This window comes from Gastrolobium bilobum, unplaced genomic scaffold, assembly GCF_033153095.1.
Source record: "Gastrolobium bilobum isolate Gb01-03AN ecotype WA unplaced genomic scaffold, APGP_CSIRO_Gbil_v1 utg36121, whole genome shotgun sequence".
NCBI classification, from domain to species: domain Eukaryota; kingdom Viridiplantae; phylum Streptophyta; class Magnoliopsida; order Fabales; family Fabaceae; genus Gastrolobium; species Gastrolobium bilobum.
Genome location: NW_026895271.1, coordinates 132143 through 144906, shown reverse-complemented (window position 1 = coordinate 144906; position 12764 = coordinate 132143).

The following is a 12764-nucleotide window of genomic DNA, read 5'->3' as shown; positions in this document are numbered from 1 at the left end:
TGTAGCCGTTTAAAACAGTAGATATCCGGATATTTCATGGCAGTGACCTTTTTACACATTTTCAAAAATTCCTTTCTTTGAATATGGTTTCTATGACTTGTAAAGCATATGATTGGTTATGGAAATTAACTAGAAAAGTATATTTTATGTAAGTACTCTTTCCAAACCAATTTTGAACGATTTAAACCACTTGATTTGACTTTCTTAACGGATCTATAAGGCCATGAATATGTAACTGTTATAATGCCATGATTCTTTTTTTTTTTGCTTAAGTCATTTGAAAAACCTTTAGATGCTTGTTTGACTTGTTAGTTCAAGATTCATTTATGCATTTGATGATGTGTATGACTTGAGCTTATGCAATGCTATAATACTATACACCTTTACACATTTTCCTAAGTCCTAGATAAATATACCATTGAGATCTTGGACTTGACTTGATGCTTGGCTTGCATGTTTCTTGATTTGATTTCTTTTGGATGTTGCTTCACCTTCAAGCAATCTTCTTTGACTTGTTTGTTATCATCAAAACTATGCTGACGTGGAATCATCAATAGTATCATCGTGGTAGCCACATCATCACTTTGATTCTTCAGATAACAATTTAGCTTTTGGTAGAAGTTTAATTGGAGATCGTCAAGGGACTTGATGTTACCTCAGGCAGAATTTTCCTATGACGGTCACAGATGCATTCACTAAAACAAAATACAGGCAGTAATCCTTTTGGGATAGTCTATGGGTTTTGTCCACTTACTACCTTAGAACTCGCATTATTTCTAGTTCCGAAGCAGTTTAGTTCAAATGTAAATGTACATTCCAAGCATATCAAAGAATTGCATTCACAAGTTCTACCCTTAATTAGGGAATTTGGTAATATTCTATCAGACGAGTTGCCACCTGGATTACCACCTGAAGAAGTTGACATCAATAAGGGCGACGCAGATTCGAGGGCGAATCTTTTCCTAGTGTGGTAGGATGATACACCCGAGCTGATTGACTTGGATTGAACTCAAATTTGGATAGCCAACTCCAAATGGACTTCTGAGCAAGACTCATTGCATTGCCATGAGCATCAACAGTTTTGGGCTTTTTCATAGTTTATTCCATAATTTAGGGCTTTTCAATAATTGTTAGTTATTTATGTTTGAGTGTGCGTTGATTGTGCGTTATCTCCTTTGAGTACGCATGATTCCTTTTGATTCTGTTTAATTTTAATTTCATTTTATTTTGTTTTCCTATTTAAGGCTTGAAGAACCCCATTGTTATTTGGTTATTGTTGGTTGATAAAATTCATAATATAGAAATATTATTTCCTCGCAATCCTTGCTTTCAGTCTTTCTCTCTATTTAGCCAATGAATTACTGCTTCGGCATTAACCACGATGAACCACCCTCTTGCACAACCACTTTGGCCATCTCAGCAAGCTACCTCACCTTCTTCCTTGCTTCTCCCCCTTTCTCTTCTTGCATCAACTACTGCGATGCCCTTCTTCCAACAGCTTAGTTTTTTTTTTTCTTTTAATTTTTGGGGGAGGGTGGGCAGCCAACCCTAGCCCCCTTGATCCACCCTTGATATTATATGATCAGGTTAAAATTTTATTCAAACCAGCACTATTGCTATCATGTGTTAGTTCAAGTTAAAAAACATCTCATTTGTCTAAACCCATACACACTTTTATATTTTGTATTTGATATTGGTTTTGGTTTTGGTTTATGTTTGTATTGATTTTATTTTGTATTTTTAGCATAAACAAAGCAATGATCCAATTTGGTAAATGTTATGAATTCTCATTATTCAAATCAATTTAAAATATTGATGGAAGCCGATTAAATTATTTTTGATAAAAAAACTAAATCAAACATGGATGTGGCCATAATTGGTTAATTTTTTTAAAATAAAATAAGAGATATATAATTTGCAAAAACAAAAATCTTTTGTATTTCATACCCAAAAAAGCAACCTGCTTGGTAGGTCCTCGGGCATATGCCATGCCCCCCACTGTCCCACACTAATTTTTTTAATATAACTTTTATTCTTTTATTATATTCTATAATTTATAAAGTTTTGTACCCACTAAATATAATTACCATAATACACGGTAGGTCCTCATTAATATAATTACCATAATAATTAAATTCTTTTAAAGTTATGATAAATTGATAATATATGGTTAAATTACATTGATAATGAATTAAACTTAAACTTGTTAGCTTAAAATATATTTTATATGTATTTGTAAATAATTTTCAAATATGTACTTATATGTTAATATTACGTTTGTCATCTTGCATTTATTACTTAAAATTTCTAAATCTATCACTGTCTTTCTAAAATTTTGGATTCAATAAGTAGTCACAGATAATGTATTAAAATAAATTATTGAAATCTAACCAAAACAATGCTTTTGTTAAAAATAAAGAGAGAACCTTTTTCCAATCAATCCTAGTTACTTCTTTAGGCATGTAATAACTAAACTCAGGACCATTGAAATAACCTACCTTATATGGCTTACTATAAATTTAGCAAACATCATCTATATGTTTTAAGAGATTCTTCCATTGATTCAAATTATTAACCTGCTCTGTTAATAATAATAATAATAATAATAATAATAATAATAATAATAACTTATTCTATTTTTTTATACAATGGTGAAAATTGAACACATAACTTAATACAAACTCAAAATTTCTCATCACTAAATCAATCCTAGTAGCTTACTATTCTAATTTTTGAATTCATAAATATATTTTTATTTAAATTATTCCTTTCAAATTTTAACGCTCTTACCCTATAAAAACAACTAACATTTTTACTTTCCTTTCCAAAAATATGCAGATTTCAGATTTATTAAATTTTAATTAGTGTTAAATAAAATATACTATAAAATATTACAATAAAACGAGTAATCGAATGGTCACCAGCCTAAATTTTAAAAGACTTGGAGTGTGATATTGGAAGGGAATGAATCTTCTCAGCTAAAATTTTACATAATCAAGCCATCTTAAATTATGTATTAAAAAAAAGTCATCTTAAATTCGTGTATATATTTTCTTTTATAAATATTCATAAAGTTTAATAATACCCCGTAAGTTTTTCTTTAGTTTCACGTTCAAACATCAAATAATAAGAACACGAACAAAGATTTGAAGAATTCATGATTTTCACATGGGATAAGATATTCTGCCTACTCCCATTTTACCTACCTTTGCCTACCCATTTTATTATCGTCCGATTCAATCTAATCCTACGATCCATATTTACGAAATAAAATAAATCTTTTTCCCCCTTTCTTTCTCATCACTTCCTTCCACACCCTTTTCTCTCTTACTCTATGCCATACCTAATTTTTTTTCCTTCTTCATCGCTGTTGTCTGCCGTCGTGGACCTCAATCTCCTGACAAACTGTTCGATTCTAATGATATTTTTAATCTTTATAAATTAATAAGGTTGAATCGATTACTAACAAAGAAGTTTTAACATGATTCAAAGCGGTGGTGCCACAAGGTTAAATTTGCAGATCACCTTTGATACATAGGTTATTTCATTTAAATCCAAGTCACCTGAACTGCACGGAGCAGACAGAAGGCAAAGCATGCTTTAAGATTCAGAACAACTGATGGCCATTTTGAGTTTGTTATGTTTCCATTTTGGCAACTTGTAGAATTCGCTCTTAACCATTCCAAATTTCTCTTTGAACTTCGCAGATGACAAATAAGCCTGTACTCGCATGGAGCTCAAACAATTTAGTACTAAAATGAAATAAAGCTTAATTATAAGATGCAATTTCCCAAAGAACGGAGAAAAAACTAAAAAAAATAGGTATGGCATAGAGTAAGAGAGAAAGGAGAGGAGAGAGAAAGGGTGTGGGAGGAAGTGAGGAGAAAGAAAGGGGAAAAATATTTATTTTATTTCGTAAATATAGACCGTAGGATTAGATTGAATCAGACGATAATGAAAGGGGTAGGCAAAGGTAGGTAAAATGGGAGTAGGTAGAATAACCTATCCTTTTTCACATTGCTATATGTTTATGCCAAGATGTACTGACCTTTGTCCACGATTGCGGAAGATTATTTGTTCTTCAAAAGCCCTTTCTTGAAACCTTTATCAATCTCTTTACCCTTCTTGATACGCTCTCTCTTCTTGATGAAAAACTTGAGGCGTCTTTAATGGTCAGAGAATGAATGAAAAAGTTTTTATCCTTTATATAAATTTTGTATCCAAAAGACGTGACTTTTCACATCCAATGGATATGACTACTTTAACACCCCGAGTGCACCTGGTGTATTAACATACATATGGTAATAAGCGTAACGTATTTAATAAAATAAATGTGGAATCTAACTATTAGATTACAGTTAGTTTTGTATAAAAACATGAATAAATTTTTCTTTCCTTCATGTATTACAATTTCCAATAATTAGTCTCATTATTACCCAATGTCATATCTTTCGATTGCAAGGTTCATACCACCTTTTTCATGCATTTCTTGCTATCTAAGTTATCACATACATATCATGTCTCAAATGATACCAATAATGTTACTTACAATTAATCCAAAAGAGGTATAATTAAATAAGCAACATAGGCCTATATATATGGCACTAACAAACATGCATAAACTATCCAAATGGCATGGATATCTCCTATACTTTCCAAAATAATAACATGCCATATATATGTATATCAAGGACACTCTAAAATCTCATATCATGTAATAACCCTCTCTCGACCTCTGGTCATATGATGCACCAACATCATGAATGTTTGCACTTGAAATGTAATCCCCATAATGCAAGGTGAGATAATTATCTCAGTAAACTAGGAGTCCTTGGAGGGTTCCTCCACCTCTAAGTTCACTTCAACTCATAACCACAGTAAAAACCAATATAAAGCATAATCATATGTATATCAATACACGTGTGCAATAAAAATTCTACTAGATAGAGAATATAACATGTATGCATTACTCAAGAAAACTCGTCTTGCAACATACCAATATAAGGAAATCGTCTTATACTTTCATAAGAAAACCCTTCTTAATGCATATCATCATATCATAATTCAATTTCAAAAAACATATCATGTATATAAACCATTCTTCCTCGGAGTCTGGTGGAACAAACAGGGGATTAACCCCAAGAAGTGAAAGGTTGCCTTTTGAAGCAATGTCCTCCAATGTACTCCTTGTATCCAAAGGGTCACAACCACAAACTTTCTCAATATCACAACCTATTTCAAAGATATGAAGACAATCAGTACATATACTAGTCTACCACATTCAATTTAACATTATCATTTGCTCGTTTATAACACTTAAGGCTTTTTCCAACAACCATAAGCAATGGATAATTAAGCGAAAACTTAAGCCATAGTAGGGTGACTCTAACTGACCCCAAGGGAGGGTTTTCTCCTCCAAAACTCTTAAACTCTAACTAGTTTCTATGGTAGAGTGATGGGAGATGAAGAATGACGAGTGTTTCTCTTGTTTCTTAAGTGAATGATGGAACACAATGGAGAAGGTAAGAAGAAGCTCTTATTCGATTATGTAGGAGAGCACTTCGACTTGGAGAGAATAGAGAATGAGGAGTGTGAGTGCGAGTGTGTTTTAGTCTATTTTAAGTGAGTTTTACTATTTTCATGGGTATAAACTTATCTATTCCACTTACTTAACTCTCTTTCAAACTTGTCATACTAACTTATAATATTTTTGTGGTAATATTCCCTAATTTATTTTTAAGTTCCGAGAAATTTTGTCTACTTGCATTTTTACCATAAAATTTTAACTATTCACACTTTTCCCAAAAGTGATTTTAATTCATTTTAATTTGACCTCTAATCTAATTAATCCTGATTAATTCCTTAATCAATTCGTAATTTCATAATTTACAGGTTAGGGTCATTATAACTACTCTCATCAAGCAGTCAAGAAACTTCTTCCCAAAAGTCATTTGCTAATGGTCATTTAGCCCGTTCATTAATTACTAAATCATATGCATTTATCACAGGCACATGAGTCATTTCTTACATTCTCCCACATGGCTCATGTGATATATGTCATTTCATGATTTAACATAACAATCATAATGCACATAATCTTGGTTGAAAGATTTCACATATATTGGTTGCATCATAAGCCATTGTTAAAGATAAAACTAATACGAGTCATAGCGGTTGTACATTCGTAAATCGACATAGTCCCTTTCATGTACTACTTTATTAGTTTTTCTTCTTTTTTGGAAATATTCCAATCTGTTCATTGCTTCGCAACTAATTCAATTCGGGGCGAGTCCAGGATTAAGGCTTTAAACCCCTCCCAAAGGGGGTACTTTATTAGTTTTTCTTCTTGACATGACACTTTAATGGGAAGTAAATTTAATGTCTAGCAATAAAGTCTTCGTTAAACACAAATCCCGTTTTTCAATAACATCATTCATCATGCATGCATCCATAAATTTGAAAACAGGAGAATCTCAAAAACATATATACTAATGAGCTCAAAGTTTCAATGACCAATACATAACAATAATTTTAACATTCGCTAGCAGACATAATACACATATTATACGCATGACCAGTGAATGTCTTGGGCAGTAATCCCTTTGTCAAGGGGACATCTATCATAAGATTGGCGCTAACATGTTCTATTGACACTATATGTTTCTGAACCTTTTCTTTAACGATAAAGTATTTCAACTCCATATGCTTAGCACCTTTAGAATACTTGTCATATTTAGAAAAGAAGACAGCTGCAAAATTATCACAATAAATTTTCAGCGGCTTGGCAATACTGTCAACTATTCCAATTCCAGAAATAAGATTTCGTAGCCATTTAGCCTTAACCATAGCCGCAAAGCATGCTAAAAATTCAGCTTCCATAGTGGATGGAACAATTACTAACTATTTTGCACTCTTCCATGATATAGCTCCTCCAGCTAAAAGATACAAATATCCAAAAATGGTATTTCTTGTGTCCACACAACCAACAAAATATTAATATTCGTTCACCTCAAGTATTACAGATCTCCTATAGGTAAGCATGTAATTCTTAGTACGTTGTAGATATCTCAAGACTTTCTTTGCAGCTCTCCAATGATCTATACCAAGATTACTACGGTATCTTCCTAACATTCCAACTGCAAAACTAATATTTGGTCTCGTACAAGTCTGAGCATACATTAAACTCCCAACAAGTGATGCATATGGAATTACTTAATTTCTTTCTTTTCTAAGTCTTTTCTAGGACATTGCATGAAACTAAATTTATCCTTTCTGTATTAGAATAGGAGATGGTGAGCATTTGTCCATCTTTAATCTCTCTAAAACTTTATTGATGTATGTTTTCTGAGACAAGCCTAACAGTTCTTGTGATCTATCACGAAATATTTTTATTCCAATTACATAAGTTGCCTCACCTATATCTTTCATTTCAAAGTTACTAGAGAGAAACTTCTCAGTCTCACTCAAAAGACCAAAATCATTAGTTGCAAGCAAGATGTCAACAACATACAGAGTTAGAAAAATAAACTTGCTCCCGCTGACCTTCAGATCTATACATGAATCAACATTGTGTTCTTTAAATCCAAAGGAAACAACAGTATTAATGAACTTAAGGTACCATTGTCTTGAAGCTTATTTAAGTCTGTATATTGATTTCTTTAATTTACTTTTTATCTTTTTCTATGAACCCCATTGGTTGGTCCATGTACACATCTTCCACTAAATTCCCATTTAGAAAGACAGTTTTCACATCCATCTGGTGTAACTCTAAATCATAATGAGTCACCAATGCCATAATGATTCTTAGAGAATCCTTCTTAGAAATTGGTAAAAAAATTTCTTTATAATTAGTGCCATCTTTCTGAGTGAATCCCTTTTCAACTAGTCTAGCCTTGTAATGTTCCAAGTTACCATGAGAGTCATGTTTGGTCTTAAAGACCCACTTACAACCAACTCTCTTACACCCTTCTGGTAACTCAACAAGTTCCCAAATATCATTATGTTTCATAGATTTCAACTCATCTTTCAGACATTTAACCACTTGTCACCATTTTCATTATTCATGGCTTGTGAAAAAGCAACTGGATCATCATGAATACGCAAGTCAAATTCAGACTCTTGTAAATATACCACATAATCATTAGAAATAACATATTTCTTTTCCCTTTAAAACCATGTTTTTTAAATAAAAAATTCAATTAGGACAAAATTGTATAAGTATTAAATTTGTATTGTTACTGTGATGTAACTTTTGAATTCAAACAAGAAAATCGAGTATATATATATATATATATATATATATATATATATATATATATATATATATATATTTCAAAACCCCAAATTGCAATGTTAGCAATCAAATACAGATTAATTGCATCGCGGTGAATTCTGATCTTCAATTGAACTACGTGATTTATAGTCGTATATATAGATAAAGTGACCATCAATTGTAAAATTCAACATTTTATAAAAAATGCAGTGGGTTAAAGAGAAATAACATTCATAAATCAACACTAGACATCATAATTGGAAAATCCTAAATTTCAAAACCAGGCTCTGATACCATATGTAAGTTATTCTTTAGTTTCATATTCAAACATCAACTAATAAGAACACAAACAAGGATCTTAAGAATTCATGATTTTCACATTGCTATATGTTTATGTCAAGATGTACTGACCTTTGTCCATGATTGCAGAAGATTATTTGTTTTTCAAAAGCCCTTTCTTGAAACCTTTAGCAATCTATTTACCCTTCTTGATACACTCTTTCTTCTTGATGGAAAACTTGAGGCTTCTCTAATGGTCAGAGAATGAGTGGACACATTTCTATCCTTCATATAAATTATGTATCTAAAAGACGTGACTTTTCACATCCAATGGATATTACTACTCCCATCAAGCAGTCAAGAAACGTTTTCCTGAAAGTCATTTGCCAATGGTCATTTAGCCCCTTCATTAATTATTAAATCATATGCATTTATCACAGGCACAAGAGGCATTTCTTATATACCCCACCTAAAAACTAATTAATATCCATGAAGAAAGATAGATACAATTTTTATATGAGTTTATTATCTAAAATTTTAATATAAAATAATCTATTATAGGATTTGATCATTTCATCACATGACTTTATGTGAAATGATGTCAATGATTCATACATAAATTCATAGAGATAAGAGATGAAAGAAAAAATATTAAAATATATCATTATAATTATACAACGAGATTGTCTAATATGAAATTAGGATTTATTCCTAATCTGAGATGGTATATTGAGCCCTATGTTTGGTCTAATTCTCAAGGTTTCACTTAATCTTGATGCAAGCACTTACGTATAAAGCCACTTTGGTGGCTAAAATACAAACCATACATTATTCATTTGAAGACTTTTAAGGCATAAGATACTGTGCAATACACAGAATTTGCACGGAAAGAATGCAGAATGGCTCAAATCCTTCTGCCTATAAATACAACATATTCCCTTAAGTTTTGAGCATCCCAAAACTATGAAGAAAATAACTCTGTCTTTTGAGAGTGGGGTGTATTCTCCTAATACAAGAGAGAGTTATGTTGTTCTCTCCTTGTATTTAGCGAGAAGTTGTAATTTCTTCCACACAGTAAAAATCTTCTTTGATCTTGCTCGTGATTTTTCCCAGTTAAGTTTTCCACCTAAATCTTGTGTGTCACTTCAATTGACGTATTTGTTAATCTCTTGATCAATGGAATTAAGATACAGTTAATTACACCGCTAATGTCTAGGAAACTGGTTAAAAGGCATAGCCTTAAATTTTGTGGATATTTAATTAATCACTGTTGCAATTGTACGAAGACATGGCCAATTGGTGTGGTTAATAATGTCTTGAAATTCCCGTTTCTCTTAACTGTTTTGATTCATGATACTCTATAACCGATAGTGTTATCAGAGCACATTGGCTACTAGTTACTATTCATGTTGTGGTATTATTTACGGTTACTATTCACACGTGTGGTTGTATTCTTTTACAAGATTGTTAACATATACTGGATTTGTTCTAGTATACGGTACTATTTGTACATAAGGTACTATTCAAGTATACGGCATTATTCACGGTAAAATAATGTAACTTGGTACAATTAATAAATAGAGTATTGTCAATAATATGGCAGAAAAATTGGACATTGAGAAGTGTAATGAGAGTACTTTTTTTCATGGAAGTTGAAGATAAAGACAATCCCAAGAAAAGACAATTGCTTAGCTACAATTGAAGGCATACACATAGCAATAACAGAAGAAAGTGGAAAAAAATGGATAACAATGTTGTTGCCAATTTGCACCTCGCAATGGTGGATTCAGTCTTGTCAAATGTTGCTGAAAAGAAGACGACAATATGAATAATTTGGTATGTGCTCACCAAATTGTACGAAGTCAAATCTCTTCACAATAAGATATTCTTGATGATGAAACTCTATATTCTTCGAATTAGTGAGTCCACAACGTCGACGGACCACATCAACAATCTGAATACGTTGTTTTCTCAACTTGCAACATTGGATTACAATGTAACAGAAAGTGAATGCGCGGAGCTTCTATTTCAAACTCTCCTAATTCATATCATCAACATAACAAATAAAGGGTTATCAAACAACTTGTCTTTCAATGATACTACTGCTCCAATTCTTGAAGAAGAATCTAGATGAAATAACAAGGAAGACAGATTGAAAAGTTCAAAGCAAGCAGAGGCTTTGTCGATGATGAGACGAAGATCAATGGAACGTGGCTCGAGTGAGAGTCAAAATTAGAGTAAGTCAAAGTCAAGAAAAAGGAAAAATGTAAAATGCTACCAATATAGAAAGAAATAGCACTACAAGAAAGATTGTTAGAATATTAAGAAAGAATACAAAGTAGTCTCATGAAACAAATACATCTCAAGTATGTATTGCTAGAATCTCTAGTGAAAGAGAAATTTATACAATGAAACAATAATCAAATCTACAGGTGAAAAATAACTCATTAATGTGTGGATAGTGGATTTAGTAGCAACACGACACTAACTCTACGACGAGACTGGTTTTGCACTTACGAACCTGTCTTTAAAGATTTATGTTCATGAGAAATGATAATGCCTTAGAGATTGCTGAAATTGGTATTGTTAAGATAAAAATATATGATGATATTGTTTGAACAATTCAAGGGGTACGACATGTGAAGAGCTTAAAGAAGAATTCAATGTCTATTGGATAATTAGATAACCTTGGGTGCAAGACACATATTGAAGGAGGGATCTTGAGGGTTATGAAAGGCACTTTTATGGTGATGAATGAAGAGAAGTTTAAATCAAATCTCTACATGCTTATGGCGGATACGTTGTGAGAATTAGACGCATTAATAGCTTCAGCCAATCAATGAAAATTAACAACAATGTGGCATCTCAAACTATGCCACATGTCAGAACGAGGCTTGAAGATTCTTACCTATATGTGAGCACTATGTTACGAGTAAGCAAAGTAGATTAAAATTTTCTACATCAACTACTAGGAGAAAAAATATATTAGACTTGATTCATTCTGATGTATGGGAGTCACCAGAAATGTACTTATGAGGAGCAAAATATTTTGTTTCATTCATTGATAACTACTACAGAAGATTATAGGTGTACCCAATCAAGAAGAAGTCAGAAGTGTTTCAAACTTTCAAAGACTTCAAAGCACAAGTAGAACTTGAATATGGGAAAAAGATAAAGTGCATGAGGACAAACAATGAAAGAGAATATACAAATGATGAATTTATTTCATTTTGTAAGCAAGAAGGTATTAAAAGGAAATTCACAACTGCATACCCCTCAGCTAAATGGTGTATGGAAGGCATTAATAGAACTCTTTTTGAAAGAACTAAAGCTATTTTGAGAACTGCAAGTTTAGCCATGTCTTTCTGAGCAGAAGTAGTCGCGACCGCTTGTTACATGATAAATCAGTCGTCATCAACAACAATTGGGTTAAAGATGCCAATTGAGATGTGGCATGGTAAATCACCAAATTATTCTTCTATACTTGTGTTTGGATGTCTTACATGTGTGATGCTCAACTCCCAAAAAGAACCAAGCTGGATCCAAAATCCAGGGAATGTATATTCTTGGGCTATGTTGACGGTGCTAAAGGGTATCACTTGTGGGATCCTGTAACGCCTGGCAACTTGCAAGGATTAACGACTGTCCCCACATACTAACACGAGACTTTTCAGCATGCTTTGTCCTCACTCGCATACTTCCCGGGAAAACTTCCCAGGAGGTCACCCATCCCAGAATTGCCCCAAGTCAAGCACGCTTAACTATGGAGTTCTTCCGTTCCGGGCTACCGAAAAGTAGATGCATCTTGTTAGTATAGGTAGTACCAATTAATTCTTATAAGCCATTCCCAACTGTACCGTCCCATACCAGCACAGTCTCTGGAATCCCTCTCTTTCGGGTGTTGATTCGATTCATTCATGTACCCCCGTCCCTAGAAGCTTGCCAGGAGCCGCTCCTTGTCCATGCCCTTTCGCACCGGCGATTGCTCCCCGCCCTCGTCAGCGCCCGGGATGTTACATGCCCACCAGCTTCCGCCTGGTTCGTCCTCGAACCACATCGTACTGAATGAGAGGCCCTGCTCTGATACCACTTGTAACGCCTGGCAACTTGCAAGGATTAACGACTGTCCCCACATACTAACACGAGACTTTTCAGCATGCTTTGTCCTCACTCGCATACTTCCCGGGAAAACTTCCCAGGAGGTCACCCATCC